At 33.4% G+C, this 27,959-nt stretch overlaps 1 long non-coding RNA gene across 1 annotated transcript; it reads left to right on the top strand.

The window, feature by feature from the left end:
- LOC129052400 (uncharacterized) lies at positions 1-26,711 on the top strand. The gene is made up of 4 exons (XR_010138864.1): positions 1-3,192; positions 21,409-21,533; positions 24,031-24,228; positions 24,896-26,711. It is a non-coding gene; the product is annotated as an uncharacterized LOC129052400 (long non-coding RNA).
- Positions 26,712-27,959: the final 1,248 nt, after the last annotated feature.

Raw genomic sequence — 27,959 nt, 5'->3', positions numbered from 1 at the left:
TATAATGACTTAGCACCCCTGTATTGGGTACTGATGGCTAACTTGGTGAAAAATGAGATTCAGACATCTATTTCTTTAAATACCTTTTTAATACAGATATATTAATAGTAGCATTTCTATAAATTCTAGAGTTACTTAATAGGAATTTATTAATGTAGACTTATGTGTACACGTTTTATAGAACATCATACGATCCTTCAATTCTTATATCTGAGTTTAAGCTCTCAATTTTTTTTTTTTTTTTTGTAAATTGCCTGCTACTCTATGGAGTGCAGTTTAGAGAATGAGCCAAAATTACATGCATAGTAGTTTACTGGTAAATAATTCATCAGCACTGAAATGTAAAAGTGACAGTGAGGGTAATTGTACCATAGAAGTTCATATTTTGACATTGCTATTATATAAAGCTTCTTAATTCTCCTGTCTTTTTATCAGTAATAATATTAAAAACACAAAATTTTTCACTTTTTGTAATTTCTACTATTTCCCTTCAAAAGAGCTTGATGATGGAAGGATATGAGAAAAGAGAATAAATGTCAGAAAAATACCTCTGTCTTGCTTTTTAACAGAGAAATTAAACTTTAAATATTATACTAAGGAAGAACCAATAGCCACCAAAACACTACTAACTGTTCACATCTGAATGTATTGTATGTAGTATGTTAAGTTCAATGGGGTACTTTTTATTTAATAATGTAGTAAAAGTGTCACTAGAAGTTGGCTAAATTAAACATTTATAGCAAATTGATAAGAAAGGTTATATTGTTTGATAATCAAATGTTATTTATATTGTATGATAATAAAAGTGCCTGAACTAGTTGCTTACACACTAAAATCTGAAAGGTTAGTATAGGGTTTAACTCATTTGAAATAGTGTGTGTGTGTGCACGCACGTGTATGTGCGTGTGTATGTGTATTTTTTTTCATGGCAAGCACTTAGAATTCTTTGACTACTTTGAGATTATTTATTGGCCATCTACAGAGTATTTTCTGTATCTTCAGCCATTATGTTTGGAGTAGATTACATTCCTTACTCTTGAAGAACTCTGATGGCTAGACATGCAAATACAGCTTGTTTTATAAATGATACTGTAGATTTAGGTACTCAAAACTATGGGGACACAATTGAAAAGAGAAACCAAGCTAGGATGAAGTCCAGAAAAGCTTCACAGATGAGGAACATATTAGTCTGCTATTGAAGAATAAATGAGATTTTGTTGGAAGGAAGAATGATTTGGATAGAAGCAACGTGATGTATAGGAAGAGGAACTGTAAAAGAACAAGTGGAATAGCTGGTATATTTAGATGTACTTTGGAATGTGGGGTTGGGTACTAGAGGAGGATAAAATCGAAAGGGTTTGTTGGAGCCATAGCATGTGGGAAGTCTTGTATAACCTGAAGAAATTAAAATTTTATTCTGAATGCAGAAGATTTTTGACATGGAAGGTCCGTGTTGTATTTGAGAAAGGCCATTATCAGCAACGTGAAGGATCTGTTTGGGGAACAGATTAATTTTAAAGTCATAATGGGTAATTATCTTTTATGTAGAATTTGGATAAAGTCTAGGAAAATAAATAAATCCATTCAGATGTTTCTTGAAGTCAGGTGAAATAATCAGCTACTTTCTCATTTATTCCTTAGAATGGCTACATTTTATTTGATTGCTATTATCAAAGGAGTCCTATATTATTCCTTTTCTGCGTATGAATTGATCTGAATCCTTTTTGGTTATAAATATCAGTGGTTATGTTTCTGAGTAATAAATGTCATGCTTTGCCTTTCTTGGTTTCAATGATGTTAACATTATGAACATTATCTCTTAATGCTTGCATTTCTTCAATATTGATTCCATTAACATTCTCTAGCTCAGTCTATTTTGGCTTTAAATATTCAATCTCCTTTAACCAAATGGATTACTACTGAAAACCACTAGAATGAGTTGATCAACTTAACAATGTGTTGATCTGTAAGGATTGAAACCTTGGTAATTTTAGTATGCCAGTAATGCACAGTACAGCATACTTACCAATAAGAACATCAAACATTCATTGATTGCCATTCTATATGCTAGGCATTGTAAGTGTTTATATATATGAACTCATTTAATACTTGCAATACTCTGAAATAAGACTGCCTGTGTTCAAGTTCTGGCTTCACCACCTACTATTCACCTTGTATTTTTGGTGTCTTCAACTATAAAATGAGGATAGGAATAGTGCCTATCCCATAGGATTTAATGAGAGAATCATATTTAAAGCCCTTTTATAATGGCTGGGTCAGAAATGTGAGCACGGAAATATGTGAGCTATTACTATCTTTTAAGCTCTATTATAAAATATTATATATGGATAATATGAGAGCAAGTTTTAAATAAGCATCTGAACTTCCAAACATAAATGGGGTTGAACTTCAAAGTGATCATTTTGGGAGATTATATATTAATTTCAGTGGTACCTTCATTTTTCAATGATTACACATTTTTCTACCTCATGATTAAATTTACAGCTAAGGGGAATGCTCCTGTAGAAGAAAACAACTATATTTCATAGTTACATCTTTTTAATTTTTTAAACTAAAAATGTACTGCTTTGCTCGATCAACTGCATTATTTATCAAACTTGACTATGACCAAGTTTTTTTTTTCTTTTTCTTTTTAATTTGTACACTATTTTCAAAGGTATGCCGGAATTAGAGAGCAGGTTGTTATTTAAAATGTGAACTTTGTATAAATGTGTTCTGTATTTGCTGATTGCAAATGGTCCTTAAATGTAGATAAAGTCTACTTGGTGGTAGGTTTTTGTTGGCAATTAATTTGTTTTTATGTATTTCTGAGATTTTAGATTGAAATACTAAAAGCTTCCAGTCTTTTATTTCCTAGTTTAAATTTCTTATATTTACTTATAACTAAACCTTTTATATTTTTGTTTAGTTTTTATTTGACACATATTAAACTCCTTCTACCATACAGGGAAATAAGTTTTATTTTTATAAGAATGTTTAATAGCCATTAGGTGTTTAGTTCTTTTTATCAGAGGATATTATACTATTCTCAGTTGTCTTTACAGTTTTCATACTAGCAAAGGAGTTGGTTACTCTGCTCATTTTGTTGGCAACTGTTTTATAGTCACATCATTGAAGTCCAAAGGAAAATGTTTTCAGCATTGTGTGAAATATGATTTTCAACCACGTAAGGTAGGTAAAAGTAAATATTTTTATAACTCACTTGTTATGACAGAATTCTTAACTGTCCTTTTATGACCTCTGTAGTATTCTCTTTCACTGGATTTCCTATGCTTTTAATGGTTTTCTCTTATCCTTGTTTGCATTTTCTTTTTAATTTTATGTCTAATTTTTGTCTTCTATAAGGTCAGTGCTTTGATCTCTTGTGGTGTATTTCTCTTACATTCTCTCATTATCTCAGTCTGATCTGTTCTATGGCATTCTTTCAATAGATACTTATTACTTACTGAGTATTGGACACCATTGTAGGCACTAGGGAGTTATAAATCTTTGCCTCTTTTTTAAAAAAGTTAAATGTTAAACCCCCAGATTAAGCAATGCACACATACTTTTCTTGTGGGAGATTCACCTAATCCTAGTAGATCTGAATCTTGTTTCCTAAGATTGGAGGTTTTGTTCATTTCTGATGCTTTAATAATGCTGGCTTCAAGGAGTGGAATGTTGCTGTACTGTTAGTTTTGGCTTATGAAATATGTCTTTACTTAATATCCCAAATAATAGCAAAAACAAGGTCAAAACACATTTTAAAAACTGCTGTAAAGAGAAAATGCAGAGAAATGTGCAACTGTATAATTAGAATTATAAGAGAGAATTCATTCACAGTGAGGTGGCATTTTCTAGAGAGATTTTCCTGCCTGTGTACCAGACTCCATCTTTGTGTCAGAGAAACAAACCATCTGAAAGTCCGGATGAAAGAAAACAAGGACAGAGTGCATAGCAGTTCCCGTCACACATGTTTAAGGCTTTTTTCCCCTTCCAGGTTCAGGGTTCTTTCTTGGGTATATGACAGTGAGATTGTCAACGTTTTTTAGGGCACACTGCCTCCTCCTAACAGAAATATCGCCTTACCCTTTGTGATTAATGGTACAATCATAATAGATATGATGAATCCAAATGTAGTGAGGGGGAGGTCTTTATATCTTTTTCATATCTTTTTTGTTTGTTTTCTTGTTGCTTATGATCTGATGTGTGTCTTGTCATATACAGAAAAAAATATTTTGGGTGGTATTTTCAAAAATTTGTTTAGATTTTATATGATTCTAATGAAAATATTTGTTTTATATTTAATGTCAGTAATTGTGGTTTCTATTAAAGAATATCAATTTAACAATAATTCATCAGTATATACTTAGAAAATAGTTTAAAAAGCAATGATCTGAATAAATAAATTCATTCATTATAATGGTGTTTCTTTGTTTTTTAATACAAATTGATTACTTTAATACCAATCACATTGCCTTTGCTCTGGAAATTCTGTTTTATTAAAACTAAGATGAGACCAAGATAGTTTGCTAAAATTGCCAAATTATTTTGAATTTCAGTGGAATTGATTAGAAGTACAGATTGTTGGTATCATAATTTTTCATGTTAGGATTGTGTGTTTTAATGAATATTGTAGATAACTTTCTCATCAGAGAGTTTTAGGAAATAGTAGTTTAAAGAATATACATGCAAACAATTAGAGTGAAGTTATAACCAAATGAAATTCTCATTAACCAATAAAAAGCACTTTAACCCATTTGTTCTCACTTTTTCTATTTTGTGTTTTCTTCACTGTTTACTTGTGGAAAGCACATTCTCCTTTGTAAAGCTCTGAGTATGCAGTGATTCTGAGGGGTCTAGTTAGGAGCAGGGCCAGAGAATGATGTGGATTTTAAAAAGTCTTCTGTGAAGATTCTCACAAACCTTGAAAAGTCATAATTATTTGCTTTTATTGTGTTTCATTTTTCAAAACAAATTTATTCTCTTATTTCTTCCTTTCTTTAATTTCCCACAGATGCCCTAGCTAAGTTGTTGTTATCCTTCCTAATAAGAGATTTACTGGCCTTTCAAAAAGAAATCTTTACATTAAAACTTTTACTTTCCCAGCTGCACCACTTACCAGCTGTTAGAACTTGTGAAAATGGATATAAACAATTAGCATGTTACCTAATGGTAATATGTGCTCTAGACATATTAGCTACTATTGATATCATCTGTACTTTTTTATCTTCAATTTATTTCCATATCTTCAATTTGTAATATATATCTTGTGGATTCTTAATATGGATCTTTTTTTTTTCCTTATTCCTGGTTGTGTCCTTCTTTTATAAATTTCTTTTTGAGTCTCAAACTAAATGCAGACTTCAGTATATATACACAATATCACTATGCACAGGTAGTTTCCAAGTTTATTTTTATTTTCTTTAGTCAACATATATCAGGTCAAAAGTTAGGCTTTTTTTAACCATTGAAAAACTCACTTGTGTCTGTTATCTGTAGGGTACAGTTTGATGTACCAAGGAAAGAGAAAAGTTACTTTTCTTATAAATAAGTACTATGGTCTTAACTGAGATCAGTTCATTAATTCATCAGTGCATTCATTTATTCATTCATTTAATTTTATCATATATTATTGTTACAACCAAAAGCAAACCTTGATAAAATCCAGATCTGATTAATTTTTCTGTATTAATGATCTTAAGTTAGTGGTACCCTTACCCATCTAAGTGAAAATTGGAAGCCATCTTAGACTCCCCTGTTGTATGTTAACACTTCCTATCAGTTCTGTTAGTTAATTCCCATCCTCATTTTAAAATTACTAATGACTTTGTCTTAGTTCAGCGTCTTATGGTGTCTTACCTAAACCTTTGCAGTGGTTTTTCAATTTTATCTTTGTCCACACTTGCCTACCTATCTCACCTCCACATTGCTGCCAGGTATTTTCCTTAACTATAAAGCTGATCATTTAACTTTCCTGCTCAAAATTATTTAGTTATACCACATTATGCAAAAAACAAAGGCCAGTTTCCTAAAGGTCTGTTTACAATCTGGTCTTTGCCTGTTTTTGTTTTTGTTTTTGTTTTTTCCTGCTAAACCTACACACTGAAGAAAATTTTGTCAAGCATCTGTGCTGTATCCACCTAGAATGTTTTTTTTACCCCTGTCTACTGAACAATTCCTTTTTATCCTTCAAGCATAGTCTTATGGTTCATTTTATTCTTTTAGTGAATACTTCTATGATAGTCTTTCTTCTCTATTTGTCTTTCCTTCCCTGTTACTTATAGTAATTACTTTTATTACTCTTGCATCTGTATTTTAGACATTCTCTATTGTTCTCATAACTGTTTCTCTAGTGAAACTTCCTTGAGTGTGTGTCTGTTGTCTGTCTTTATATATCCATGATCCAAGGTTGGGACAGGGTACTTGGCATAAAGTAGGCTCTTAGTACATTTTTTGAATGAATGAATGACTCTGAAAGGTAAATAATAATCAATTTTAGCATAAATGAACCTCATCATGAGGACATAGTAGATAAAATCAAAATAGTAGTTTAGTTAATGGCATGTTATTTATGGGTGCCAAATACATTGGGAACTTTTCTTCATAGTTTTCATACATTATCTGTTTATAATATTCACAAGGAATCCACAAAGTAGGCATTATTAATCCCCTTTTTCAGAGATGAAAATAGGTTCAGAGATGCTAAGTAATTTGCCAAAAGCCATAGAGCTAGTAATTTGGGAACGCAATTCATGTCTTTAGGAAGTAAAATTTATCCTGCCCAGTACATTAAATTATCTGAAGTAGTAAGAACTCAGTAAGTATTGTTTGAATGAGTACTTTTTTTATTGTAAGTACACCAATAAGTATGATAATGCATCTAGTATTTCTCTTAAAATTGTCTTTGGGCAGGAAATCTTTGCCTATGTATAGGTATTTATTTGTGTCTCTTCTCTTTAGAAATGTAAAGTTTTTACACATTTTACTCCAGAATATAAAGATTGTGTCTTCTGTGTTATTTAGACAGCATTCTGGTTGGATAGTTTCAAACTCAGTGAAGGTAATATGTGCAAACTTTAATTCTTATACATGTAAAATTCTATAAGATTTTCCTTAAATTTATTTGAAGCTCTTTTTTTATGGTTTCTTCTTGATAATTTTGTAATATTTAGAAACAATGGTTAAATGACTACATTAAAGATTTTCTCTTCTAATTTTAATCAGGGCCAACATATATGTCAGTTTCGAATCAAGTGAAAGACTTAGTTTGCAATAAATTAATGATTGCCTGGAATGAAAAACCTTAAAAAAGGGTGTGCATTTTAGACAGTTAAATGTCTGGACCTGACCTTGCTTTTATAGAAGCACACTGTTGTTTTGTATTACTGACTTTTTTGAGTTCTTTAACACACTATTTTTTTTCTTTTTCTTTTTCTTTTACTTTTTCCTTTTCCTTTTTTTTTTTTTTTGAGACAGAGTCTTGCTCTGTCGCCCAGGCTGGCGTGCAGTGGTGCAGTCTTGGCTCACTGCAACCTCTGCCTCCCAGGTTCAAGTGATTCTTGTTCCTCAGCCTCCCAAGTAGCTGGGATTACAGGCAGATGCCACCACGCCTGGCTAATTTTTGTATTTTTAGTAGAGATGGGATTTCACCATGTTGGCCAGGCTGGTCTCAAACTTCTGACATCAGTTGATCTGTGCACCTTGGCCTCCCAAAGTGCTGGGATTACAGGCAGGAGCCACTGTGCCCAGCCTATTTTTATTTTCTAAATTGAAATGAACAAAATTGAATTTTGCTCAAAGTATTTTAGATACCTTGAAATGACTAATATTTTAGTGATTAAGGATTATTATAACTTTTTATTTCTCAAAATGTATATGAAATAATTGAATAGTGCATTCAAGTAATCTGTGGAACAAAGTTTGTATTTTATGTTTTGGTGGGAGGGAGAAACCAGTTAATTTTCCCCTCTTAACTTCAGAAAGCATACTTGTTCAAATGTTTATAAATCATTTGTATTTTTCTATACTTTAGAAAAAATATTTCTATATTCTCTATTTTAGGATATTAACTCTCAAGAGACTAAAGGTTGTTTCAGAAATCAAACCATCCATATTAAAATAGATACTTAAAATGCTATTTGACAGCAGTAACTATAAAATGGGCACTTAATATGAACTCATTCATTCATTCTTAATAAACACACACTATTAAGTTATTAAATATAGAATTATCACTGGATTTACTAAATCTTAATTGTGAAATTGAAGCTACCTAAATCATATTATAAATGCTAAAATGTTGTTTCTTTGACAGATCTTTCCTGACCATGCAATCCAAGGTAGAATCCTAGTTTATTCTTTTTCAGTTTATTCTTTTTCTCCTCACTGTAATCACCATGATTTATAATTCTACATTTGTTTAGTTGTGTCATATATATTTCTTGTTTAGCTCATAAATTCTAGGAGAACTGGTTAGCCTTGGGTATCTTCAGTGCCTGGCACAATGTAAATTTTAAATGAATGAACACAAATGAATTGTATTTCTGCAATTTTGAATCTTGGTATAGTGGAAAGAATATCACTCTGGAGGTCAAGGGGCTGTAGTTCTTGTCTTCTCCATGAATATTCTTTATGTGTCACTTCTACCATCTGTGAAATGAGAGATGGGAGGGGGAACTTGAGGAAGTGGTATTAGATGATCATTAATAGTCCTGTCAGCATATTCTTGTAGGGTTTTATGAATGTTATAATTGCATTTTAGACCATAATAACCAAACATTACATATTGATATATTTAATTTTTTTATTTAAGTGGTACATGATCAGCATTATCCACATTTACAATCGATGGATGAACAGTGAAATTCAGTGTTATATTAATGGACAACTGGTATCTTATGGTGATATGGGTTGGCATGTTAACACAAATGATGTAAGTCTTTATTTTTCTGTCTGTGTTTTAATTTGTTTGAGAGTATGATCTATCATTACAAAATGAATTGAATAATAAAATAGTTTGGTAGAAACTTAAAACTTTGAAAGTTTATTCTTTTTATTAAACAAATCTTTCATTGTTAAACTTAGTATAAGAAAATTGCTAAAAGACATGATTACTGATACAAAAACAGGAACATTTGGCCAAAGTTTTAAGTTTTTTAGATAAAAAACCATGAATCCTGTATTCTATTTATTCCAGCATCAAGCACTAAAAAATGTGGTTTATCCCTTATTTAGATATAGAAAGAAGACCCTAAACAGAAGTGTAACATATAGTCACTATTATTAATTACATAGTGATAAATGCTATGGAGAAAATAAATTGGGGCTACAGAAAGAGTAGTTGCAGAGAAGGGAGGAGCCGGATGGTCCAGAGATGATTTTAGTAGGAAGAGTTCAGCAAGCAAGGTATGTGGGGAACTTCCATTCAGTGGGAACAGTGAGTGCAAAGGCTTTGAGGCAGAATAGGAAAGTTCAAGGAAAAGGCAATTTGTCTGGAGCAGAGGTAGGTAGAAGCAGAATAATATTAAGAGATGAGGTTAGGCAGAAATCATTTTGGCCTTCATAAGCAAACATAAGGCCTGGGCTTTTGCATCTTACTCAGCTTAAAAATCCTTGGAAGGTTTTCAGCAGACAAGTGATGTGTGCTTATATTTTAAAAGCATCAGTCTGCCTGCAGTATTGAGAATATTTTGAAGGGAAATTACAGAAGCAGGAAGATCACTTAAATGGCTTATTGCAATAAAACAAAGAGATTATATTAGTTTCTACCAGTATGTTAGCAGGGGAAGAAGTGACACAGTTGGATTCTAGGTAGAGAACAACTCGAATTAAAACCTCAAGGGTCCTACGGTTTCTCTACTTTGGGCTTTCCATTGTCAACATTCTGGCCTGTCAGAGCCAAAGTAAAAGGTTTGTTTTAATGCTGAAAGTACCTCCAAGCTCAATAATATACAACCCTTCAAGCGTACCGCGTTTTATAAGAACTTACCTCTTAAACACAATTCATTTCTCAGTTTTGTTTGCATGTCTATAGGCTTTAATCTCCCAAAGGGCAGAGATTTGCTTATCCTGTCTTGTATTCTTTTAACTAGCACTGTGTGTATGGTCCATAGGTTGTCCCCTAGATCAGGGCTTGGCAATCTACACCCCATGAGCCAAATCTGACCCTCTCCCTGTTTCTGGTTTTGTGTAAGCTAGGGGCTAAGACTCTTGGCTTTTAATTTTTAAGGGTTTTTTGTTTGTTTGTTTGTTTTCTTGAGACACAAACAAAATCAAAGAAGAATGGGACAGCAACCAGGTGTGGCAAGCAAAGTTTAAAATGCTTTCTGTCTGTCCCTTTATAGAAAAATTTGCTTTTCCCTGTCACAGAAACTCATGGTTGTGCTACAACCAATAAATATGTAATGGAATGTTGTTTTCAGAATTAGAATACACAGATGAAATTCTGCTTTTTATCTTCTCTCCAGAGGAGATCTTCTCTCCAGAGTCTTTTTATTATAGAGTAGAAGAAATCCCAGTGGTCTTCTTGACTCATTCAAGAAAGCATCTTGGAAAGAAAAGACTTAATTTTTTGGTTATTTGTAATAGTGCCCTAAGAAGTGGAGAGTTGTAGATAATAACACATATATACATAGTTTATGCAGTTAAAGTTTAAGTTCCTATACTTCCAATTAAAGATTGGGTATTTAATGATGACAGTTCTTTTTGCCTTTGTATGCATTCACAATTCTTTTTGTTACTTTATTGAAGTACCAAAAGTATTTCTTACATATATAATTCTTGCTTACTCATTCTAAGGTGTGAAATAGCCTTTGGGGATAGGGGAAGGGAACTGAGCCATGACTGGTTTCCCTGGTTTGGGTGGGTGGGGTGTAAGAAGTAGAGGCTGGAAAGATCTTGTTAAGCTTTTGGCTTCTTCAGTGCTGAATTCCTCAATGTAGAGAGCACTGTACCATCTGCATTAACCAGCAGATTTTAATCTTATTGTTTATTTGATTCTGTGTAGTTCCTACTCATATATGAGAAGGGATTTATTTTCTTTGTGTCTTTTACTAAATATGGAGGAATAGAGGAATAGATTCATAATTTCAAACATAAAGTAGAATAAAAAAATAGACCCTATGTGTTCATGATTACATTTTGGAACAATCATTCCCTTGATTCAGATCAATCTCTCTATATATGGATAATTATACATCATTACAGTTTTAAATTATTTTAATATTTGTAAATAAATAATTGTAAGCTCTTTTGCCTTTAACTATAATATTTGAAAAGTGGTAAGTCAGAAGATTGAGTAGGTGGCTATTGTTTGTTTGCTTAAACATAAGTGTAAAACATGTAATTGATCATTTTTCCCAAAAAACTTGACTGGCATTTATTATTTAAATAATAAAGTCTTAATTGATGCTTTCTTCTGTTATTACTGTTATATTTTAAAATATTCATAAAGGATGATTTAAGGATTTTAACCTTTTCATCATTAAAAATGATGCATTTTTTTAAAGACTTTTAAAAATAGAGCTATGACAAGTGCTTTCTTGGATCATCAGAAACTGCTGATGCAAATAGGGTATTCTGTGGTCAACTTGGTGCCGTGTATGTGTTCAGTGAAGCACTCAACCCAGCACTGATATTTGCAATTCATCAGTTAGGACCTAGATATAAGGTAGTAATAACTGTAATTTTATAAATTCTATGGAGTGTTTTAGATGTAAAATGTGATGTAATATAATTTTTAGTGAAAATCTTTCTTTAATACAGTTTGAGTCATTTCTATTTTTGGAATGTAGCCAGTTTTTATTATGTGTTTCTTTTCGGTTCAAAGATGCTTTTTTCTCAACTGTTTTCTCTTTATAAACTTTTTTATTCTTCAGAATATTTCCTAATATTGATAGCATGCCTTTTGTTAACAATTCTGAAATAATAAATCTTATAAAACTATTTTGCTTAATGTAGTATTTAAAATACAAAAATTTGGAATATATATATTACATAATGAACATAATAAAGAACTTGTTAATATTACTGGTAAAAGATAATATACTTCATGGGTCTGAAATTATTTAATTTTAGTTTATATTTTTGCTTTAATTGCAGTGAGGAAGTAGGTACAGTAGTGAGTAAACTAATTTAGCAAAACTAATTATTTAATGTAATTTATCATATTCTTTCTGTTTTTTAAGCTTTAAGAACAAAGACTCTAGGTAAGATATAGCATGCACATATATGAGTTAGTTTTAAATGTGCAGTACACCTGGCTAGGGGAATATATAAATGTTCTGTTTAAATCACATTGGGAATTGTGAAGTCTCAAACTACTTGGAACTGAAAGAGAATTACACATTATAGTCAAAGTGTTTATAATTCTGAAGGAGTACTTGTCTTGTATGGAAGCGTGGTTTATTTATTGAACTCAATTTAAATAATTAATGTGAAGATTGTGTTATGGAAAGGAAAAACATTAAAAAATTCCCTCTTTGGACTTTGTATTTTTGCATTGGTATTTCTCTTTTTATTTTTATGTCATACACACACACACACACATATATATATATAGAGAGAGAGAGGAAAGTTTGAATTTACCTATATTAAACGATCTTTTTTTCTAAGTGACTTTAATAACCATAATAATATTGAAGAATAATAATGCTATTATTTTTATGTCAAGGTAACAATACTTGCTATCATATATTTTCCATATCATTTTTGTTTTTGTCTTACTAGCTCTAGAAATGAATTTGTTCTTGTCCAGCTACTTCTTCTTTCATGGTTCTTTTTGTTGGGTTTGCATCCTGGTTCTGCCATTGTTGATCTTGCATAGGAATATTTTTGTAATTCACATTTTTTATTAATATGCTGCCTGCTTTTCTTTCCTACTTCTTTGAGTTGTTTCATAAAATACTTGCAGTGTCTTTTTAAGCTCTAGTAGAATGATATTAAATAGAGTGACAAGCAAACAAATGAAATATAAAAAGGTAGAATATCAAGAAAATACAAATCCAATATGATTGCTAATGTGAAATTTCAGAATTGATGGGAGCTTCCTGGCAACATCAAGGAAGAAGGCTGAATATAAGCAATTTTGTAATTCTATTCACAAAGAAGCAAACTTTGTCCTGAACAGCTTTGCAAACTCTGTAGTTTGTAGCATTCTTTTCACACATCTTTCTTGTCATTCTTTTTAACAACAGTGATAATGAGCAGTAACCTGGTCATCATGTGTGCACAGCTCATGTGACATAGAGTATCCTTAGTATCCTAACACACAGTAGAGCACCTAAAGTCAGAACTTTTAAGAGATATACCTGTAAATTTGGGCATTACATCAGATAGTATTTTATTAAGTTTTGAAAGTCCTTAGCTTACTGCACCCTTGTTGTTAGTGGGGGTTGATGATAAATCCACAGGTACATGCATTTTCTCAATTTGTAAATATTATAAGTACAATTGCATCATGACAGGCATCAGCAAATTTTTTTATATTAAAAAGCTTTTTTTTTTTTTAGAAATTCAGAGAACATAGTGAAGGAGGAATGCAAATGATCAGATTGTGTTTTGACAGAAAAGCTGAGTAGTTCACACATTATAGTCACAATTATCTTGGTAAAGTCACTCTCTGTGAGAGAAGGGGTAGAGGGCTACAGTGGAATTTTTAAGGTGTAGAGAATATAATGACTAATGGACATTTGGATAAATCAAAAATGGAGTTTAAATTACTTAGTGTTGTATAATAACATAGTATTTATATTTATTGCCTTAAGTTATATGGAACTTTCTTTCATTGTAATGGTCAGACAAAATTTATGATTCTGAGCTTAGTGTGGATAGCATGTCAACATATGGACTTCAAAGTTAATAAAATAAGTTAATTCTACCTTCAAATAATGTCATCAAACTATATATTCAATAGAGCCTCTCACAAATGATTTTGACTTGTTGGTTACTGTAGTGCTAGGTAAATTTTTTTTCTGTCTAATATTTGGTTTTGAGCATTGCAGCTTATCAGTAAATATTCTGTACTTGGTTATTTTCTGGAAACGGTAAATAAGTTAGGGTATCACCTATTAACTAAATAAACCATTCAGTTTGGAAAATACAGAAATACAGAAAATATTTAAAACACAGAAAATCTCACTATAGATTTGTCTAGTATAGTAAAATTTACTACCAGATAAGTTTACTGTGGATCTCTATTTGGGGTTAGTTAATGTCTTCAAGATTCTGTATGAGGTGGCCCTTTGACATAAGCTTGCAAATCAGATTTTAACAAAGTTTTTATATTTTATAATTATTACTAGACATTTTCTCATTGTTCTGTTAATCCCGTGTAGCAAGTAGTTAGTCTTCATGGCCAGATATTTGAAAATTTAGCTTTGAGTTCTCTCTTTCATTTATGAATATGATAGCATAATGGTTTTTATAATTTGCTATATCATAATAAAGTTCTAACTGATAAGAGAAAAAGTATAACACAACCTCCAAAATTAAAAATCACTTCAGAGGATTTCCAATACTTGTGTGAGCTCCTAACAAACTGATCTTCTCACAAATAACCATTTGCAAACTCTGCACATAATATAGATAACATCTATCTGAGGGTTGTGGAGATTGAATAAAAGCAGGCAAGCTTTGGAGGGTAGTCAAAATATGGAACAGTTAGTCTACATGGACTGATATCCCCATTTTTTGCTTTTATAGGAAACTTTCTGGCCAGAAAGTTTCTCCATAATATTGTACAGAGTAATAGTCACACTATTTAGCATATAATCCAAAAGTACTTATTCTAAAAATGGTCAGGAAAATGTGACGTTCTCAAGGGAAGAGAAAATCATCATATACCAACTCTAAGATAACCTACATGTTGGAAATATCACATGAGGTCTATTGTAACTAGCGAGGTAGAGAAAAGTTTAGTTATAATGAATTAAAAGATAGGAAGTATCAGCCATGAAATAAAACAAAATCAGATGGCAATTCTAGAACTTAAAAATATATCAGAATTAAAAATAAGCTGTATGGGCTTATTAGCAGAATTAATATTATAGAGAAGTAAATGAACTTGAATATAGATTGACAGAAAATCTGAAGAGAGTTATGAAAGATTGGGGTGAAAAAATAGAACCCTAGAGATGTATGGGGGCAGTTTTGAAAGGTCTAATAGGCACAGTATAAGAGAAAGAGCCAGAAAAAATATTTGAATAAATGATGATAGAAAACTTCTCAGATTTGGTAAAAGGATTATGTTTATAGATTGAAGAAACTCTGAAAACTGCAACCAAAATAAATGCAAAGAGAACCAAAGTAGGCACATTAAAGTCAAAGTGTGGAAAACCAAAGATAAAGAGAAAATCTTGAAAGCAGGCAGAGGAAAACTAGATACTGATAAGGGGAACAATAATTTGAATTTCTATACACATCTCATCAGAAAGCAGGGAAGCCATAGAGGTGGAACAAAATCTTTAAAGTTCTAAAAGGAAGAAAAAAAATCTGTCAACCTAGAATTTTTTATCCAGTGAAAATATTCTTTAAGTCTTTTCGAAGAAAATGTAAAAAATTTTTGTTATTTGACTCTCATTACTGACTGAAGAAGAAAACCTGGATGATTCAGAGTATATACATGTAATACATGTGATAACTAACAGAAAGATTTGGGGAGAGGCTATAAATGCACCTATGTAGTTGAAAAGTTATGTATTTTGCAATGTGTCTTGATAGAATGATGTTGACTACAATTCAATGGCTAAAACAAAATTATCAAAGTCAAAATTGCATGTCTTTTCTTGAATGATAGGTATGTATCCAGTATTTCATTTACCTACAGCATATGCTGTAGACCCCTCTTTCAAATTAAAGATAACAAAAGCCCAATTGAAAGGAAAAACAAAATAAATCAATGCTAACTAAATACAAATAATTAGCCTTCACTAATTCATCCATTCATTCTTTTATTAAACAGTTGGGCACTGTTCTAGATGCTGGGGATGTCACAATTAAACAAAACCAACAAAAACCCCATGCCTGTATTTTGGAGAAGTAGGGTTTGCAGTATCATGGGAGAAGACATAACAAAACAAAAGAAAAATATATAGTGTCTATATGGTGATAAGAGCTATGAGACACACAAAGCAGGTAAAAAAGATGGAAGGTGATGCTAGCCAAGTGGATATCTGGGGAAGAGCTTTAGGGGTAAATGCCAGAGGAAGAATGAATGCCATTAGCAGAAGCTTACTTCACAGATTAAAGAACACTGTGACTATGTTTTCCTGTGACTGTCACAGAAGGAGCAAGGGGGAGAGTCAAAGAAGATTAATTCAGAGAACAACTATATGCTTTCAGAGGATTGTTATGACTTTATTTTTGCTCTTGAGTGAGAGGGACAGCCATTGAAAAGTTTTGAGTGTCCTGGCCTGATACCAATTTGAAAAGGATCACTCTGGTTACTATGGTAAATAGGGAGAAAAGGTGGAAATAGGGAGACTAGTTAGGGGGCTGTTGCAGTTATTTAGTGAAAGAGCTCTGGAAAGTATTGAGACTTGATTAGATTTTTGATAAAGCATATCTAAAATATCTAAGACTCTAAAAGGCCAGCTTTTGGATATACTTTGGAGGTAGTTCCAGTAGGATTTTGTCACTGTGAACATGGGGTAAGGGAGCAAGAGAGGATTGAGAGGAGCAAGTAACCCCATGAAATTCAGCCTGAACAACTGAGCTGATGGAATTGTCATTTACTGAGATGGGAGGACTATGAAGAAATAAGTCTTGGCAGAGAAGATCAAATATTAGGTTGTGGACATAGGTTATGGGCATAGTTGTTTGAGATGCCCTATAAACATCTAAATGGAAAAATGAAATAAGTGTGAAGTTTAGAGGTGACATCTAGGTTGGAGATAGAAATTTGGCATTGGCAGGATATGGACAGGATTTAAAGGTAAAGGACTGGATTTAGGTGCCAATGAAGTGAGTTCAGAGAAAAAGATAACTGAGAAATTAGTCCTTGGGAAAGCCAGTGTTTGTAGGTTGAGGAGATGCAGAGGAACCAGCAAAGGAGAAAGAGGAGAGCAAGGGAATAAGGAGAAAAAGCAGGAGAGTGTGGTGTTTTAACTTGACCTACTTGAAGTTAAATCTCCTTTCTTCATTGAGGATACTGACTGTCAAATACACACAGGATAATAGGTTAGAAAATCCCATAATTATACACAAAGAACAGCCTCAGAATAAGAATACCAATAATGCCCAATTGTTAAATTACTGAAAATACAGTTAATTTGTTTTTTTATGTGTTCTCTTCATTCTCCCTCTTGCCATTTTTAAAATAGTTGAGGCATGTTACAAGGTAAATTATGTTCCCCTACAATTCATTAAAATTCTCACCCTCAGTAGCCTGAAATGTGACTGTTTTTGGAGACGGGTCTTTAAAGAGGTAATTAAGATTAAGTGAGGTCATTTTGGTTATTGGGTCCTAATCCAGTATAACTGTATCCTTATAAAGAGGAGGAAATTAGGACTCAGACACATGTAAAATAAAGACCATGTGAAGACACAGGGAAGAAAAGGTAGTTAGGCTGCCCTCAAACCAAGAAGAGAGTCTTCAGAAGAAAACCCCGCTTACACCCATATGTTAGACTTACAGCCTCCAGAACTATGAGAAAATAAACAACTTTTATTTAAGCCATCCAGACTCTGGTACTTTGTCATAGCAGACCCAGCAAGCTAATACAAGGTCTTATCTATATTGTGAGCACACACAGTTATTACATACCATTCTCTCTTAACTCTTATTTAATCATCGTCCTATGAGTACCTGTGTGTTTAAGGCTTATATTATTTCCTTATATTGATGTGTTTTGGCTGTGTTTTAGCTCTTTCTGTAGTAGATTCCTCAGGAAGAGTTCATGGAAACAGTATTTCTTGAGAAATGCATTTTGATACTAGTTTGTAAGGCACTTTATGTTTTTTACTTGAAAGTCATTTTGCCTGGCTGTAAAAGCCTTGACTTTTCTTTCTCTCTTTGGATGTCTTAAATATGCTACTAATTTTTCCCTGGCATGAGGTATTAGTATTGAAAGTCTGTTGACAATGTAATATCTTCTCCATTACAAGACACTCAGTCTTGTTAGATGTTTAAAGGATTTTTTTTTCTTCTTCCTTAAATCTAGTAATTTTGTTAGATATGTCTTGGTGTTGGTCATTCTGAGTTAATTTCTCAGGTATGTGGTGTGCACTTTCATATGTAGTTTGCATCTTTTCATATTTTAGGAAATTGTTCTTATACTATACTTTTAGAATTTCTTCTATTTCCTTGCTTTGGTTTTCTTCTCCAGAGACTTGACTATGCATGTTTATTTACATTGCTTATCTTTAACATTTCTCTTAAATCACTTATTTTATTTCACTTTCTCTTAAATCTTTATCTCTTTCTTTATTTCTCTCTCATTTTTAATTTTAAAAGTAAAATAAAAATTATAGAAAAGCTACAAGCACTATGCCAGTCAGTTTTTTTCCTGAACTATGAGAGTAACTACTGACATGATGCTCCATCATTCCTGAATGTTATGTTCCTACAAACAAGAACATTCTTTCACATAATTATTCTGTAACATAAAATCAAGAGATTAGCAATGATTTGTTACTACCATTTAATTCTCAGACCCCGTTAAAATTTTGCTAATTGTTGTATATTTTATAGTAAAAAAATCCAGTTTACTGCATTTACATTATAATGCATCAAACAGCTTCTCAGTCTTTCCTTCATTTTCCATATGGATGCCCTCTTCACCTGAGGCAGGTGCTGGCTTCTTTTCTGGTTACCCTCCATCATGGATGCCCTCTTCCTCAGTTCTAGCACAATACACTGAGCTAGGCTGTTAAGCTGATGCCTTCCCTATATCCTTCTGGAGCCCCAGGTTTCTTTACCTCCTGCTGGGCAGCCCTCTTATTCAGATGCTACCCTCTCTCTAGAACTCTTGACACCCCATCCTGGCTTACTGCTTTAGGCAATGTGCTCCCTGCCCTGCTGGTGTTGTGCCTTCCCTTGCCTGGTTGCTTCCCTTTGTGCATATTTTCTCATCTTCCTCAAGCTACAACAAACTGAGCCAGGCAACCCCCTGTGAGGATGCCCTTCTCTGGCTGCCCAGGCTCCAACATGTCAAGCCACACACCAAATGAATGATTTTCAACCCCCACCCTAGGTCCAGCTGCCTCCCATGGTTTGCCCTCTCCTCTCAGGCGGATGCCTTCTCACCCTTTTCAGGCTCTGACTCTCTACACAGAGAAGCCCTTAGTGTACCTAACCTTCCTTACCTTGCACATACTCAGAAACTTTATGCCAAGGCACAACCTACTTGCCTCTTCCTTGTTGTTTCAGGTAGACGCCTTATCACTTTTTTGGAATTCTGACTTCATGAACTGGGCAGCTCTCCTACCTACCCTTCCTACCCTTCTTATGCTCTGACATCCTGCAACAAATTGCACTATGTTGTTGGCTGTAGGTTTTTTATAGATGCTTTTTTTTGGTAGTTAGAAGTTCCATTCTATTCCTAGTTTGTTCAATGCTTCTTATAAAAAGTGTTAGATTCTGTCAAATACATTTTGTGTATCTGTTGAGATAATAATATTAATATGTGAATCAGTCTAGGTACAGGCTTGTTAGTAGTGTTGATATTTTCAAAGAACTGGCTTTTGATTTTATTGTGTTTTCACAGTTGCTTTCTTATTGTCTATTTCATTAAGTTCTTCTATAATTCTTTTTATTTTTTTCTTTCTGCTTGTTTTATGTTTAGTTTGCTTTTTTGCTTCCAGGGTCATAAGGTGGGAGGTTTAGTTGTTGATTTGAAGTCCTCTTTTTAAATACAAACATTTACATGTATAAGTTTCTAAGTGCCTTAACTGCTTATATTTTGGTATTTGTGCCTTTATTCATCTCAAAATATTTTGTAATTTCCCTTTTGATTATTTCTTCTTTCTAAATAACATCGGTTATTTAGAAATGTGTTTATTTCCACATATTTGTGAATTCCTCAAATTCCCGTATATTAATTGTTTCTAACATTCTAGTTTGGACAGATAATATACTTTGTATTATATCTGTCTTCATAAATTTATTGAGGTTTGTTTTATGACCTGAGTTTGGTCTATCCAGGAGAATGTTTTGTGTGTACGTATTTTTTGGAAACAGGGTCTCTCCTTCTGTCACCTAAGCTGGAGTGCAGTGGTGCAGTCCTAGCACACTGGAGCCTTAGACTCCTGGGCTCAAGTGATCCTCCTGCCTCAGCCTCCTGAGTAGCTGGGACTATAGGCACAAGTCACTGTGTCTGACTAATTTTTCAGTTTTTTTATAGAGACAAGGTCTTGCTAGCTCAGGCTAGTTTTGAACTCCTGGCCTCAAGTGATCCTCCTACCTCAGCCTCCCAAAATATTGGGATTACAGGCATAAGCCACTGAGCCCAGCTATGTGTACTTTAGAAGAATGTGTATCCTGCTGCTTTGGGATGGTGTGTTCTGGAGTTGTCTGTTAGTTCTGTTTGGTTTTTGTTCAAATCTTCAGTTTCTTTCTTGATTTTATGAATGGAAAGTTGAGTATTGAAGTGCCCAACTATTATTGTTAACTTGTCTATTTCTTCCTTCATTTCTTCAGATGTTTCTTCATGTATTTTGACACTCTGCTGTTAGGTGCATATATGTTTACAATAGCTATATCCTCCTCATGATTGGCCCTTTTATCATTATCCAATGTCTTTTTAATATCTAGTAATATATCTTGTTTTAAAGTCTGTTTTGTCTGATATTAGCACAGCCATTCCAGCTTTCTTGTGATTTATTGATATTTTTCCCATTTAATTTACTTTAAATATGTTTTTATCTTTGAATATTCTATAAGCAGTATGTTATTGAATCTTACTTTATTATCCAGTCTGACAATCTCTGCCTTTTGATTGGATTGGTTATTTCATTCATCTTTAATGTGATTATTGATAGGTTTCCATGTGTCATTTTACTTTTTGTAAGCTATGTGTCTCATGTTCTTTTTATTTCTTTATTTCTTCTTTACTGCTTTCTTTGATAATTTTTTTCACTTAAAAAAACATTTCCTTAGTGATTGCACTAGGGCTTACCATATACATCTTAACTCACTGGAATCAGCCTCAGATTTATACTAATTTTATCCTAGTGAGTTATATAAATGTTACTTCTATATAGCTCTATTTGTTTTCTCCGTTTTTTGTGACATTATTGTTATATAGTATCTGTATATGTTACAAACCCAACATGACATAATTATTACTTCATATAATTGTGTATTTTAAAGAAGCTGAGAGAAGAAAGGAGATACAGTATATGTTTGTAGATTTTATTATATTGATGTTCTGATTTATCATTTATGAATCTCTTTATTTGTTTCTGCAGATTCAGTTACCACTTGGAGTCGTTTCCTTAGCTCAGTATAACTGCCTCCACCCATCTTCTTTGTTATGCTGAAGTGGTCCGTATTGAAAAGCATGCATAATACTCTACTCATTTGAGTATAATTGGTACAAAATATATTCATACCTTCTTTTCTTCTTTTAAAATAATTATAACAGTTTTATTGAAGTATAATTTACATGCCATACAACTCATTAATGTTAAGTGTACAAGTCAATTATTTTTTATAAACTTACAAAGTTGTGCAGACATCACTACAATTTAATTTTAGAACATTTCTATCACCCCAGAAGGATCCTACCTGCCTATTTGCAATCACTCCTCATTCTCATCCATGTCCTATTCATACAGTTTTATATAACAATTCTTCCTCTGAAAATCCTTCTGAAAGAAATAATACAATAAATATTGATATTTATATAAAGGCTTATACTTTAATGTAAATTATTTTCTTTTTAAATTTTTTTTAGAGTCAGGGTCTCACTGTGTCACCCAGGGTGGAGTGCAGTGGTATGATCATGGCTCATTGTGGCCTCAAAATCCTGGGCTCAGTGATCCTTCCACTTCACCTCCTGAAGAGCTGGGACTACAGGCATGTGACACCACACTCGGCTAATTTTTAATTTTTTGGTAGAGATGGGGTCTCTCTCTGTGTTGCCCAGGTTGATCTCAAACTCCTGGCCTCAAGTGATCCTCCCACCTTGGCCTCTCAAAGTACTAAGATCACAGGTGTGAGCCATTGCACATGTCCACCTTTATATATAAATTTAAAGACATAGAAATAAACTAATACTACAAATAAGGGAAGATAAGAAAATTATCTTTATTTAATGGATTCTATGTTTATATTTAAATTACATTATACACTTTTTTAACCTGAAAGTGTTAGATTTAATTACATAAACTTGTTTTCCTCCTACAAACCAAAATAGGGTATGGTATGTATCATGGACTCAGAAAAACTAAGACCAATGTATTTCCAAATAAGAATAGGTTTTATTAGACATCTTACATTTCCACAAAAGTATTTTAAATCTTTTAAGATAATATATTAAAACTTGTTAATTCCAGTGTAAGCAATATGAACAAAATGAAAGCAAGAGTTTTGTTCTAGACAATGGGATGTACAAATGTTTCAGCAGTGGTAAAATGCAGACACGGAAAGCTGATTTAGTGTTTAACAACATATCTTGTGTGCTTTAATTCATACATTGTTTTTTTGAATGCAGATATTCTGAGTTCTTAAGCATTCTAGTGATAACACTACCCTCCTCATTCAAAAAAAGTATTATCAATGAAATGCTTCAGACTACAGCATACACAAATTCTTAATTATTCATGTTGCTCTTGTCTTGGCACATGCATAATAATTAATAGTTTGCATCCAGTTTTGTATTAGTCTCTACACACTAGTCCAGAAGTAAAAACTGACATGATTGGTCTTCACAATGTCAAAATGTTTCAATTAAATTTTAAAATATAGTGCTTTTAGATAAAAATTCGGATTTCATGTTTCTCTTGAAAAATATGGAAGAACTAGCAACATTGAACAATTGACTGGAGCTGAGGAGTAGGGGCCACTTTTAGAAAGGACAAACATTCTCTAGTTTGAGGAAGTCCCTATCTGGCCAAATTCACTTATGTGCATATCTGTGTGCCTCCTGTGAGAACTTGAGTTTGGGACATTTGATCTAACCTTATTATAACATTGAGTGAGAAAATTGGAGCCACATCAGCTAAATGACTTCCTAAGCTTGAAAAAGATAATTAGTGGCAGAGTCAGGATTTTAAGATGATTTCACTAGCGATACATTGAATATGGACTATAAATCAGAAGACTTAGAATTACATGCTGGCCCCTTCCCTTCTACGTCTTAATTTCTTAACATTAAGCTTTCATAGTTGTAAGTTGAAAGTAATAGTAATATTGATATGTGATTATTGCAAAGGTTAAATATCATTTATCATTATTAGACTCATATCTGCAGAGCAATTTTAACCACTTTTAACAATACCTTTCTTGTTATAGATGGCATATGTTTAGTTGTCTTTCATAAAAAGTAATAACATGTTTTAACAAACTTCTCTTCTGAGTTTAGTATGTATATTGTGATATTATTGTTGAGTAGCATTGGTATTTCATAGGTTGATTTGCTTTTTAGTAAAGATATGAATATTTTTGCATATTAACTTTTTGTAGCCTCAAACGATAGTCATTTTTATAAGTAATTCATGTGTCAGGCACTGTTTATTTACATAAATACTTTTTAAAGTGTTAACAAGAAAAATTAAACTTATGCTATGATGTAGTCAAGTAAAATCCTATTATATATAATATCAGGTTTGTTTTTTTTAATGAAATGATTTTGCCAGTAATCAAAAACTTTAAATTAGAAAATGAAGATCTGAGCATCTTTATTGGCATAATAAAACTTAACTCTCATTGAATTGAAGTGACAATAACAAAGTAACACCACTGAATAGTCCCTGACACATGAAAGGTACACAAGTACTTTCTTATTGCAAATGTTTCTCTGCTTTAAAACTTTTGCATTTTAATTGTTGCTTTTAAAAAGAGTGTTTACCCTAGTTTTATTTTTTCAGAGTACCTTCAAGTTTAAATCTGAGAGTGATATTCATTTGGCAGAACATCATAAACAGGTTTTATATGATGGGAAACTTGCAAGTAGCATTGCCTTTACATATAATGCTAAGGCCACTGATGCTCAACTCTGCCTGGAATTATCACCAAAAGAGGATGCATCAATTTTTGTGCATTCCCAACATGCTCTAATGCTTCAGGTGGGTGAATCGTGGCTTTGTTTTCATGTTCTTGTCAGAATTTAACAGTATCTTTATTTATATATCAAACATTGCTCATCTATAAATCTGTGACTTTTTGTTTCATTTTGGCTTTTGCAGATCTTTTAAGTGAAACTTTAAAGAATGTCTATCTTTTCTGTAGCAATATGCTCTACCCTGGCCTTGTCTCCTTAGTAGGAAATCTGTCATATCTATTATCTTCTATATTATACAGCCTTTCAAATTAAATCAATTAACTGAATAAGTTAGTTGTTAGATATAAAAACATACTTTGCTTTAAGATTGTATTACTAATATTCTGTAACATTAAAATTACTTGTCTTTAAATCCATCAATAGTATTTCTGATTTTAAAATAACATTTGATTTTAACTTCATATTTTTAGTGTAAAAATGTCTCAACCTAAGATTTGAAGTTTAAAAGTGATTAGCAAAGGTACTCACTTTTTTGTCTTATATGTGTATAAAAATTATAATTGAAGGCTTAAAAATGTCCATCTATGTTATTTAATTCCCTTATAAAGGTATTTGGACCAAGGAAATAGTGATGAAAATCATTCTATAGAACTTTAATAAACATTTTTGGTTTTAGACATAGGATGTGAAAGGGATAGTAACACATTCAATTCATAGTGCAATTCATTCAGTTGGACAGATTCAAGTGCTTTTTCCACTGTTTCCCCAATTGGATAATCAGCAGCTCAATGACAGTCAAGTGGAAACAACTGTCTGGTAAGTTTTCTTTACATTTACAATTGCAGATATTTTATACGCACTTAGACTATGAGTGATGTACTCAGTGCTGTGTAAATGTATTACAGTATTTGGGTTCTGCCCTTAAAGTGCTAATAAATTCTTTAGAACTAATGCAGATAGATATTTATACAATAAATAAAGAAAACCCTGACATTTAGGTTTTTATATCATAAAGGAATGCCTTTTGTGACAATAAATAGAAAATTCTTAACAAAGATAGCATAGTGATTATAATATGTAGTTGAGGGAAAATATGAATCCTGACCTTACATTTGCATATACTCATGGTTTGAATTGTCCATGAAACCCTGTCAGGTTGAAGAAAATTACTAGGGTAAAATTATTCAGAAGAATAATATTAGCAATTACATAATTTATATCTTAAAGAGTGGTATTATTTTATGATGCTTTTGTCGTGGCATAAGTCTAGCATAACAATTGACATCAACCCTTATTTATATATAGTTTATGTTTGAGGACTCAAATCTAACTAGTGGCAAATCCAAGTTTATGTAAAAATTAAATCTCTTCTAATGAGTGTAATTTCATGTGCATTTTTATAGTTTCTCTTTTATTTAAAAAAACCTATGTGCCAGACTCTAATTTACTGTTATATCTTAGAATTATATATACAAGAATTTAAAAATGAATTCTAGTAGCTATTTTGACTATACACATTGCCATGCTTGGGGATTTTAATGGGCAAGTTATATAGATAAGCATTAATTTTTATTCCAAAAGTAACATAGTAGTGCTTCATCAGTATATATACATATACATGAGCTCCTTCAGGGGTTATCTAATTTTGAATTGATGGTGAATCTAGTGAATGAAGGTATGGGAAAAATTTAAGGTACAATGAATGTAATACATGCTTTTTCTCATAATTATCTAAATTAGCTATTAATGAAATTCAATTTTAGTATTTCTAATAATATTATTTCTGTTTTGGGAACATCTTTATGTAAAGTATAAATCTAAATATAGATAAGAGATTTGTACATTTATAACATTACCTCCCGTTTATGGGTCTTGCCGCCTTTTATATCAATATAGCGTAAAGGTTGGAGTTTTGAAAGTAAAAAACTTTGAAGTGAAAAGGAATCCTGAGGTTATGTCCTGCTGTGATACTATTTTGTTTGTGAGATCTTAAATAATCTAATTGGAAGGTAGCTCAGCTTAGTGGAAAAATCAAATTTAAAATTTCTGTCCTTTATTTAAATTCAAAATGTTTTGCTATTTATCATCTCAGTCAACTAAGACACATTATGATCACTAATTTAAAATCTAGTCAGTACTATGAAAAGAAGTGGGAGATGAAGTAGCCACTAGAAAAATCCATGAATAATTTAAATATTTCTTATGAAATAATATGAAATACATATATTATCAAATCTTACTGCTAAAACCATATGTAATAGGTTATCTGGTTCATTAATACAAGATGCATGGTTACTTTTTGCTGTCCTTCCTCAAAACTCATTTAATATGTATGTCATATCTTGGTATTTAAATTGTATTTATTTTATCATGGAGATAAAAGAGAGTGTGAGGAGTCAGCATACTTATTTTCATTTTGATTTTAGTTCTTTTATATCATTTATCCTAATGTTTCCCTGTATTAACTAATTCCAACTTTTTCAGTGATGCCTATTATGTCTTCAGTTTCTTTCTTTACTTATTTAAGATGGACTCTTACTCTGTTGTCCAGGCTGGAGTGCAGTGCTGTGATCTCTTGACTCACTGCAACCTTGGTTTCCCAGACTCAAGCAATTCTCCTGACTCAGCCTCCTAAGTATCTGGTGAGGCACCTGGGGCAGAGAGAAAAAAAAAAAAAGAAAAAACCCCCACAGACGAAAGTGCCTTCCCATCAGCCCCTTCGCTGGGCCCAGTGGACCCTGGCGTCCCTGGTTCAACCCCAGGGTGCGCCTCAGGCCGCTAGGGGCACCTCAAGGCGGACAAAAGGCCCATGAGAGGAAGGTGAAGTTTGAGAGAGGATAGGTGAGGCACCTGTGGCAGAAAAAAAAAAAAAGCGCCATGGAGAAGGTGGGGCCTGGGTCCCCCACGCACGAAAATGCCTTCCCATCAGCCCCTGCGCTGGGCCCCGTGGACCCTGGCAACACTGGTTCGAGCACAGGTTGTGCCTCGGGTCTGATAGGGGTACCCCAAGGAGGGCAGAAAGCCCATGAGGGGAAAGTGAGGCAACTGGGACAGAGAAAAAAAAAAGCGCGTCGTGGAGAAGCGGGGCCTGGGTCCCCCGCGGATGAAATTGCCTTCGCATCGTGCCCTGCGCTTGGCCCTGTGGACCCTGGCGTCCCTGGTTTGAGACCAGGGTGAGTCTTGGGCCGCAAGGGGGACCCCAAAGCGGGCAGAAGGCCCGTGAGGGGAAGGTGAGGCACCTGGGGCAGAGAAAAAAAAAAAAAAAAAAAAATGCGCCGCGAACTGGTGTCTGGGTCATCCAGGGACAAAAGTGTCTTCCTATCAGCCCTTGCGCTGGGCCCCAGGGACCCTGGCATCCCTGGTTCGCGCCCATGGTGCGCCTCAGGCCACTAGGGGTACCCCAACTCGGACAGAAGGCCCATGAGGGGAAGTTGAAGTTTGTGGGAGTAGAAGTGAGGCACCAGAGGCAGAAAAAAAAACCAAAACAGGACCGCGCCTCAGAGAAGCGGGGCCTGGGTCCCCCACGGATGAAAGTGCCTTCCCATCAGGCCCTACGCTGGGCCCGGTGGAACCTGGCGACCCTGGTTCGAGCCCAGGGTGAGCCTCGGGACCGCTTGGGGTACCACAAAGCGAACAAAAGGTCCATGAGGGGAAGGTGAGGCCCCTGAGGCAGAGAAAAAAAAAAAAACGCGCCGCTGAGAAGAGGTGCCTGGGTCCCCCACGGACGAAAGTGTCATCCCATCAGCCCCTTCGCTGGACCCTGGGGACCCTGGCATTCCTGGTTTGACCCCAGGG

The sequence above is a fragment of the Pongo abelii genome, chromosome 22 (genome assembly GCF_028885655.2).
Source record: "Pongo abelii isolate AG06213 chromosome 22, NHGRI_mPonAbe1-v2.0_pri, whole genome shotgun sequence".
Taxonomy (NCBI): domain Eukaryota; kingdom Metazoa; phylum Chordata; class Mammalia; order Primates; family Hominidae; genus Pongo; species Pongo abelii.
Note: the sequence above shows the minus strand (reverse complement) of the source record. Positions and strands in the feature narration are given on the sequence as shown.